Below are 9,992 nucleotides of genomic sequence, written 5' to 3' on the forward strand. Positions count from 1 at the left end.
TTTCTTTGGTCAGCTGCAGTCCTTGCTCCTATGTGGTCCATGGGAACTCTGTCAGTGGTCTCGCTGGCCTGGGAGCTGGTATGGTGTACTCTGAGGCCCTCTTCTCCCCTGAATCCTCCAGGCAACTTCATGCAAAGGGCTCAGCTTTGGCTTTTGTTGGTCCTGCTCTGTGTGCTACAGCTTCTTCCCCCCTCTCACTGGGCCAGTCCTGGAGCAGCCAGGGCTTGAAACAGTTGGAGTGGTCCCTTCTCTCTCTTGCCACAGATTTTCCCACCTTCACAAACTCCACAGGTCTCTCCTCTTCTTCCTCTGAGCTCTAGTGGTCCCAGGTCGGCAGTCTTTGCTTAATAGTTGTAAATCGGTCGACTGTCGGGGAGACTGAGCTGGGGACCATCTATTCTGCCATGTTTTTTCCCAAAAATATTTCATTTCACACAAATTTCATATGGTACAAAAGTATTACATGCTTCAGCCTATCGCTCTAATAGAAGGTTCTTGCAGTTCTCCAGGCCAATCTTCCCTTAGAGGCAAAATACATAAGAAGTCATATTAAAGCATATGTAGAAAATTTTCTTTTACAAGAACAAAACTTTATGGATACTTTATTTAGTACAGTTTAACAATCCAGCCTATGTTGACAAATTTAGTTCATTGTTAGGAGGCACCCACTATATATACAAAAAATCCCAATAGACAGTCAGCAAATATTTTAATGCTGATGGACAAAAGGTCTGATTTAATTTTTGTCTTTTTTTTTTTTTAAGAAGATACTCCATTTGTAAATTCAAGTTTGGTTGACCCTTTTTAGTCTTTTTGCTTAATATTTTGAAAACTTCAATTTTCTCCTTTTTGTAGCATCTTTGAGCTTCCTCTCTCTCTTGTTTTCTTCTCTCAAATTTTTTTTTTCTTAGCAACATGTTAACTTGTACCATTTTACATTCTTCTTGGGCTTTTTGATTTGATGTTCTTATTTTTCTTTGGAACAATAAAGGAGTTTACTGTTTTGCTACATTGTTCTTCTGGCTGAGGCCAGTCAATGCTACACTGATCTTCAGACAAAACCTGGTCAATGCTACACTGTTCTTCAGGCAAAGGCTGGTCAACTTGTCCTTCTGATAAAGGCTAGTCAACTTTTCTTAGTTGTTTCCTGCATCTTTCCTTTTCAGCTAAGTAGAGGTGTTTCAGATGAACTGGATCTGTGAACTGGAATTCCTGTAATGTTTGAGCCTTTCCCTGACATAACAGTTTCTTGTAATTTTGCTAAATCTTCAGTTTTCTTCAAAATGCAAAACCTTGTCCCTCATGAATGCTCCCCTCAAAGTCTTGCAGATAATTAGGCCACCATGTCTTCTGTTTCACATTCTTATTCCTGAATCCAACTGGAGAAACTTCTTTGCCACACTTCCCAAAAGCCCCCATATGCCACCTTGCTGCTGGCCTCACTGGCACCATGGTGGACCTCTATTCTGCCATCTTGATGACCAAGAGAGACTGCAGTTTTAATAAGCATTCCTGAGTGATTCTGATACAGGAGGTCTTCTCAACATTCTCTAAGAAGCACTCTGATAAGCCAGTCTAACACAGAAACATAAAAACTAGAACAAGTTTCATCTTAGTGGATGAAGAGACATGCATCTGTAGGAGAAACAAGCCCCAGGGAGAGGGAGCAGGTCCTGCAATGGACTGAGGTGTGGAAGAGTCCAGCTCATTCAGGAAAAGTCAAGGCTTGGAGGCTGACAGGAAGAGGTCTTCTTTAGATTTCCTTGGCTTATTTTCCTTATTTTCTTTCCAACAGTTTCACTGTCTTGCCTAAAACCCTTCGTTTTTACAGAATACAATCAAGTCCTTAATAATATCTTACCTCTTGTTGTTCAAAGTGATTGAGCAGCAGCATGTGGAAGCTTCTTAGACTTGTAGAATCTCAGACCCCACCACTGATACACTGAATCTACATTTAATCAAAATTTCCAGATTATTTGTCAGCACACTAAGTTTTGGAAAATCCTCACCTTTAGGACCCCTCCTGCTCAAGCCCCTGACTCCCCAACCCCACCTCAGGTCATGCCCTGCCCCAGAAGTCAAACTCCAGCCATACTGAACCAGGTGGACTCCCTCAAAGGCCCCACACTCCCTCCAGTTCCAAATAGCCTTGGCACAGACTCGTCCTTGGCCTGGAATGCCTTTGACCCACTCCTACACCACAACACTTTGAATGCTTGGCTCCTGTTTGGCCTTCTGGACTCACCTGGAATCATTTCCTCCAGTCTTTCCTGGTTCCACCAACCACATTAGAAGCCCCAGCCATGTGCTTCCAAGAAATCTTCAAATTCTGTCCTCCCAGCCCTTACCCAATGTATGATAACTGCCCGTTTTCCTGTCTTACTCCCTACTGTAAGCAATTTGAGGGCAAGGACTGTGTCTTATTCATTTCTGTATTCCCAGCACTGAACAAATTTCTGAGCCCTAATGGGCACTAGTAAATTTTGTTTAAATAAATAATAGATATATGCTTGATTGCAATAATAATTAACATTTCTTTAGTGCTTACTATGTGCCTAGCACTGTTCCATGTGATATATACACACACATACAAATTGTGCAGATATAATTATGCCCATTTTGCAGATGAAAACACTAAGACACAGAGAATTTTAAAGGTTGAACTGAGATTACAGCTAGTAAGTGCTGGGGCTGGGATTTGAATCCAAGCATTCTGACTCTAGACTCTTCAAGTTTCATACATTGTGTTTCTTGATGCAAAACAATAGTGAGAGGAAAGCAAGCTAGTTTTTCTCTCAATTACAACTGCAGATGGGTGAGACCTGGCAGCCTGACTATGATAACACAAAGAACCAAAACTTAAGCCTCATTACTCACCACACATTATTGCTGGCAGGGTACCTGGGAAATGGGAAGACCCTGTCAGTACTGAATTCGCAAACCCCATAAGGGAGAAGAAAGGAAGAAGGAAGTTCAAGTGAGTTTTTAAGGCAAAAAGAACAGGCTTGTTGCACCCTGGCATAGTCTTTAGGACACATACAGTCCTTCAAACCAGGTACACCTCAATGGGTAAAAAGCTCAGAAAAGTTTATCATAAAGAAATGGACACACTTAACAAAAGTTGTTAAATTGAATTTATTTCATTCATTCCATATATGTATTGAGTTTCTGTTGCTATTAGCCAGGCATTGTGCAAGTATCAGTGATATTGAGGTGAAAGAACCATACATGGCCCTGCCCTCAAAGGACTTACAATCTGATGGATGTCCATAATAGCCCACATGCTGTATCTGAGTGATAGCTAAAAAGAATTGTCTTCTTGCAAGAGCACACGTTTCAATGGCATGACTCAAGCCTAGTATTTTACTAGCAGTGTGAACTCAAGAAAGTCATTTCAGTCCATTTCCTGTTTTGCAGATGCCAATAATGCCTTCTTCACAGGCTTGTAAGTCATTCTTTTATTCAACAAACATTACTGGATGTCTGCTATGTGCAGGAACTGGGACATAAACACACAAAAAATTCAGTCTCTGACCTTCAGGGGTTCATTGCAGGAGAGATATATTGAGAAATTCCCTCTTCTATCTCCAAGGGCCTGTTTGGCACATAAGTAGATATACACAAGAAATATTTCTTAAATGGATAAATGTAAATAAAAACACTGTAAGGCTATGTGTTAAGTGCATGACAGGCATGGATAGCTATCCTTTCATTCATTCATTCATTCAGAATTATTTATTGAGTATCTCTGTGCCAACCACTATACTAGACCAAAGGGATACAGCCGTGGACAAAACCACAACTCCATGGAATCTTTGCCCTGATGGAGTTTTATTCCATTATTTTATTCTACTGGAGGAAAATAGATAATAAGCAAATTGGTAAACTAATATGTAACTTAATATCAAATAGTATTTAGGTGCTATGAAGAAAAATAGACCATAATAAGCAATCAGACCATGGCGGGGGTGGGGGCTGTTGACCCAGCAAAGATACATTGACCTTGCACTGCAGAAATGAACAATGCCAATTCCCCAGGAGCTTACCCAGCAGAAGTTGATATTTTGCTCTCACAAGGTCTGCTGTAAGTGTGAACTAAGAGCTTACACTGCTGATTTCTGCTCAGCCTCCTGGACTCAACTTAGAACTCATTTCCTCCAGTCTTCCTGGTTCTAGCAACCAGGTTAGAAGCCCCTGCTGTGCACTTCCACACAGTAGTACTTGGGTGCCACCAAGTTATGATGCTGCCACCTCTGTAAACTGAAAATGGTAACGACAGTATCTTCCTCATAAAGTTATGGTGGGAATTCATGGAGATAAAACATGTAAAACAATCAATGTTAGTTATTTTGTATACATTTAAATATTATTGTTGTTAAGAATCCTACCACACTTAGGAAAGGGTTGGCAGAGAGCTTGAGAAGAAAATCTATAATGACAGGAGGATATTCGAATTATGACCAGAAAGAAAAAGGAAGAAAGAATTAAACTTTATCAAGCGCTAATTATTTGATAGGCACTCATAGACCCTTTAAATCCTCTGTTTTATTCACTTCTCTCAACGTTCTCTGAAAAGTGAATTGGGCACTATTGTCTTCCTTCTTCAGAGACTGAGTTTTAGAAAAGTTCACTAACTTGCTCAAGGTCACAGAGCTCCTAAGTGGTGGTGCTGGTTTTTTTTTTTCTGACTGTAAAACCTGTTCTCCTTCCATTACAGCAAAAGTGCTCCTGCATGTTACCAATATTCTTGCTGTTATTCTCAATACTGAGGTTAATCATTAATCTCTCCAAAAAACGCATCCAAAGTCAACTCTCTAGACCCAATAACAATTCATTTCAGGGATTCTTAGTGAGGTTTTCAAGAAAGTCACAACACTCAATAGTGACCCAACCTGGGGCAAATTACTTAAACTCTCAGAGCCTTTATTTGCTCACCTACGAAATGGTGATAACCACACCTCACAAAATTGCTACAAAGATTAAATATTATATATGGGAAAGCACCCAGCATAGTGCCTGTTATTTAGTCTGAATCTTCAAATCAGCCTTACTAAAATAATTTGGAAATCCCTTAATGTCAGAAACCATTGAAGTGATAATCTAACTTCTAATAACCCTGATTTCTTTTGTAGATATAAGGAAATATTTCTTTGAGCAAATTCTTTTGGGGAATTAAAAGAAGCAAGGAACTTCATTTTTCTTTTTGTAGGTTATGAATAAACAGGAAGCCTAGCCAGTTAGCTCAGTTGGTTAGAGTGTGGTGCTGATAACAAGGTCCAGGGTTCCATCCCTGTACTGGTCAGCTGCCAAAAATTAATAAATAAATAAACAGGAAGGTGGTAGAGGCTGCACTGACTTCATAACCCAATATTCTAAATTTCTTATATTGACCTACAGGGGAGTGAGTTTTGCTTTTGCTTTGTGTATATGACTGAATGTGGGGGGAAAAAATGCACTCACCAGATTTGTTAAAATAATATGTATGCTGAGTGTGTTAGTTTTTGAAACCAACTGTTATTTGGGATTCAGGCAGGAATCCTAATACAGGTATCAAAAATATCTTCCAGAGGTACAAAATCGGAGCTTTCTGATGTTGCTTGATGATAAGAGTCACCTGGGGAGCTGATTCATTTGCTCTAGGTGAAGGCAAGAAATCTGTATTTTCATAAGCACTCCAGGTTATGCTTAAGATCAAGCAAATTTGGAAAATACTACCTAAACCCAACTTGCAGATTTCAAGAAGTTTCACCTCTCAGTGAATCTTCTAATTCTGGCCTCAAGTTTATTTGGCCAACACCACTACCAAATCATTAAACAATTTTCTAATGTGACTGACAATCTACTTTTTAAAAAAGAAAGTACTGCTATAATTAATTTTGAAAAAGAGAGTTCTGCTACAAATTGAAATCTTTTTGTCTCCCTGAGCAATGAAGAGTATTCTGATTACATTCGCATGGAGAATCCCACTTTGAGCAGGGAAGACAAAGCGACCTATCGGGTCTCTTTGGCAGATGATGTAAATCAGGTCCCACCTACCGTCCAGGGAGGTGTTTTGCACTTTGGTAACTAACTCCTTTCTCAAGCATCACCGTAGAGCCAAAGCAAGAACAGGGCAGGAGATTACAGAAGGTGAAGAAATTAGGAACAATGAAACTAAATTAAGTTGAAGACCATTATATAATACCATAGGGTTCACAGAGCCTTTCTACAAACATCTTAACCCTCAGAACAACTCTGCAAAGTAAATTATCCCCACTTTACAGATAAGGAAATCAAGGCTCAAGCAATTATCAAATTATCAGGGGACACTCGGTTTTTCGGATTCTAGGTTTTTGGCTCTTTTCAACACATGGAGCTAGAATTTCTGGAATGGAATGGAACAGAACGGAATGAAGAGGACAATCGTTATGAATCAAACAGAATAAAATATAAGTAGAAGGAAAGGATGGAGGCTTCAGTAGAAATCAAGAGAAATCAATTAGAGAGTTCAGAAAGGAAAAATGGTCCATGACAGCAAATCAAATCAACCTCATAAATGTAGAAAGCTGCGCTGGGGTGAGAGCTTGTCAGGGCAGACCCAACACTGAAAGGCCCTTAGCAACAGAGAGAATGTTCCTGTTATTCCTCACTGGGTCCCAGCCCTAAGAACTGTCAGGGGTACAGCAGCCTGCAGGTCACTGAAGGGTCATCACGCTAAATGTGGTGCCCGTAGGTCCAAAAACCATAAAGCAGAGACAGACAGGGACATGGGGTCCAAAGGTAGGTCTGTGGTCAGATGCCCCCTGGCCGTGGGCCTGATCCAGACCTATTCATCTCTCCTCTGGTCTCCTGGCTGGTCTCCCTGCCTCTGGCCCCTTGCAATGTGTACAAAGTGCTATTTAAAATTGCAGCCTAAAGGCTCAGCCTGATTCCTTCACTAAAAGACCTTCATTGACTCCCACTATGCCTAAGATGGGGTTAAGGGTTGCAGTTAGCAGCTACAGCGCTAGAGTCAGACAGCTGGGTTCAAATCCCAAGTCTCCTTCCCACTAGCTAGTCCTTAAGACAGTTACTTATCCTCTCTGAGAATCCCCTGTAAAACATGGAGAATGATAATAACAGTACCCACCTCACAGCCTGGAGCACTTAGCACAATGCCTGGGAGGTAGTGTGTGCTCAGTAAATGGCGGCTGTTACCGACACTGAAAACTCCAGCCTCGGGAGATGTAACTGGATTGTTTCTCCAACTCGTCCTTTGCTGGGAACTGTCCCAGAGTAGGATGGACTCCCAGCCATCACAAAAGGACCCCAGGTGGCCATCCACTGGCTGCACACTCATGATTGACAGCCTACTAGGTGCCAGACACGTCAGTGCTGGGGATTCTGGATTTTTAATAAGCTCCCCAGGTGGTTCTTATCATCGGGTAACTTTGGAAAGCACTGATTTTGTACACCTGGGAGGGAAGTGGCATATGATACCGTCACCACTCTGGCCTCTCAGAGCTTATGTGCTAATGCAGTGAGCTGAGTCTTCCAGGAGAGAAGAATGAAGCCGTGGCCGAGACAGGGGCAGCCCAGAGAGGCAGAGTGGCCCCTGAGGCCTCCACACTCAGGAGAAATGTCTGCATCGGTATAACGAGTTCTTCTCTGGGCATAGAAAAGGTCCAATAAGGTTGTGTTTACGTGCATCCAACCAGAAAAAGAAATCTACGCCTAGATTCAGGAATCGTATGTATTACATTAACCACCATTCTGAAAGTCCTGTAGTTATGTCAAAAAATATCCTATTTCATCGTCAGAACAATCACAGCAAGTGGGAGCTTTCAGGCCCATTTTAGAGATGTCGAGACTGAGGCTCACAGAGGTGAGCTAAAAAGTGGCAGCTAATAAGCAGCAGAGTAGAATTCGAAGCCAAGTACATCTGGCCCCAAGCTTGGGCTTTTACCACAGCACCGTTTTATCCATCCAAAGACAGAGGTCATCAGCCGGCTCCAGCAGCCAGCATGTTGACAATTCCTTGCATACCTCAACTTACTTGATTCCAGGCACTGGCTCTAGCTACAGGGGCTGCACAGACGAATCGCACATAATCACCACCACAGGATCACCAGTCTGCAGGGCTGTATTAACCATGATAACAACCCTGAAATCTCACATGTAGGCCTGGGAGTTTCTCCATGCTGAGATCAGAGATCTGGATCCTTCCATCGTGCAGTTCCAACATATCAGGGTCCTTCGCTTCCAGTTGCTCAGACAAAAGAAAGAGAGCCAGGAATATTGCGGAGAGATTGTAATGACCAGCCCCAGGTGTGGCAAGCATCATTTCCCACCACAGGATTCCCAGGAAGAGTGCGTGCCATTGTAATCATCCAGCCAGCCTCTGCTAGAGAAGTAATCAGAAAAGAGAGTTGGTGTCCTGTTCCCTAAAAGATGAGGGGAGTGCAGTGCAAGGAACCTCGTTTCTGCCCTCAGTGGCCAATCTTTGTGCATTTCAGAGCAGCGAAGTTCTCTGCTCCCAAGGGACAGGGAGGGCTGGACAAGCTCACCTTCCATGTCGAGCTGAAGCCACTTTGCCCAAAGATTCTGCCCCTCGTCAGACCCCTGCCCCCAGAGCCTCAGCGACTGCTAGAGTGCACAGTTCTCAGTGCCCTTCTTTGTGTTCAAGCTTTCAGTGCCCCTGGCTTCCTCCCACAGGTGCCGCTGCTGCAGAACAGGACTGTTAATCTTCAGGATGAGAGCGACAGGGAGCAGGGCAGCCTCGGTGCAAAGGCTCCTGCCTCGGATCCCCAGCCAGGACTAATAATGATAATGACAATGCCCAGCTCTTAACAAAGAAGGCTGCGGTCCTCACCGTAGTAAATTTCTGAATGTCTCTCTTTTCCCACCTGGAACCTCCGTTTCTCACTCTCGCCTTCTCTGCTGGCTTTCCGGCACCTGAGTACGACACAGCGTCATTGAGCCAGCCCTCCCAAGCCTGACTGCTGGTGTGATGCATCTGGAGCCCTTGCTAAATATACTACCAGGCTTCTCCCATGGAAATTCTAATTCTGAGGAGTCCAGCAGTCTGTATTTTCTAACAAGAATTCCAGGTAATTCTTACCTTCAGGAAAAGTTGAAAAACACTGAGAAGATGCATGCAGCCATGGAAAATAGTTTGTGAAAGATTTTTAGCTTGAAAACACAATACTGTGTAATTTTTAACATCATTACTTTAGAGGCCTGTTAGCAACTGATATGTGTGCATTACTTAGCAGTGACATCATACCAGACAGAATTACCATTGGAGCTAAGTGGAAACTGGACCTGAGGAAGGTGACTTGCCCAAACTTGTTCAGGAGGAAATGATAAAGCTGAGATAGAGCCAGATTTTCTGACTTCAAAGCCCCTCTCTTGCTCCTTCATTATCCTGCATTCCTTTATCCAATGAATGTTCATTGTGGCCACATGTCTGCTGGGGACTGTGGCAGAGGTGGGAAGGCAGGCCATGCTGACCAAAGAAGCCCAGAAGCTTCTTCTCTGACATCCCATCGATCTGGGGCCAGGGCGAGGTTAGCTGTGGGGCTGGGCGAAAACTGGGGGCAAGCAGAGACACTGAGTGAGTCCTCTACCCAGGGCCACAGGAGACTGTAGCACTGGGACCTACCCAGGAGGGGCTAGGACCTGGACTCCAACTGAACAGGGTGGCCTGGAAATTACTAAAGGTCAGAGAAGGCAAGGAACCAAATCCACAGCAGTCTGCCAAAGTGCCGGGACCCCTGACCCCGTGGCCAGATTCGTGGCCTCTGCCCTGCCTGCTCTGCTGCTGGGTGGGAAGGGTTCTGCCACTGGCGTGCCCTCATGGCAGCTGCTGCTGCCCCTCCTCCTGTGGTGCTTTCTCTGGTCACCACATCTCCCAATCTGCTCCTCCGTCAAGCCCCCAAGCTGAACATCTGCCCTGCCAGGCAGCCCCTGCACTTCCCTGGAAGGAGTTAGCATTGAACCCCTCGGAGGAATGTTCTTAGGGACATCGATGT

At 43.6% G+C, this 9,992-nt stretch overlaps 1 pseudogene; it reads right to left on the reverse strand.

Moving 5' to 3' along the window:
- Positions 1–668: 668 nt before the first annotated feature.
- On the reverse strand, positions 669–1,452 carry LOC134365565 (thyroid transcription factor 1-associated protein 26-like; annotated as a pseudogene).
- Between the last annotated feature and the right edge of the window lie 8,540 nt (positions 1,453–9,992).

The sequence above is a fragment of the Cynocephalus volans genome, chromosome 17, assembly GCF_027409185.1.
Source record: "Cynocephalus volans isolate mCynVol1 chromosome 17, mCynVol1.pri, whole genome shotgun sequence".
Taxonomy (NCBI): Eukaryota; Metazoa; Chordata; class Mammalia; order Dermoptera; family Cynocephalidae; genus Cynocephalus; species Cynocephalus volans.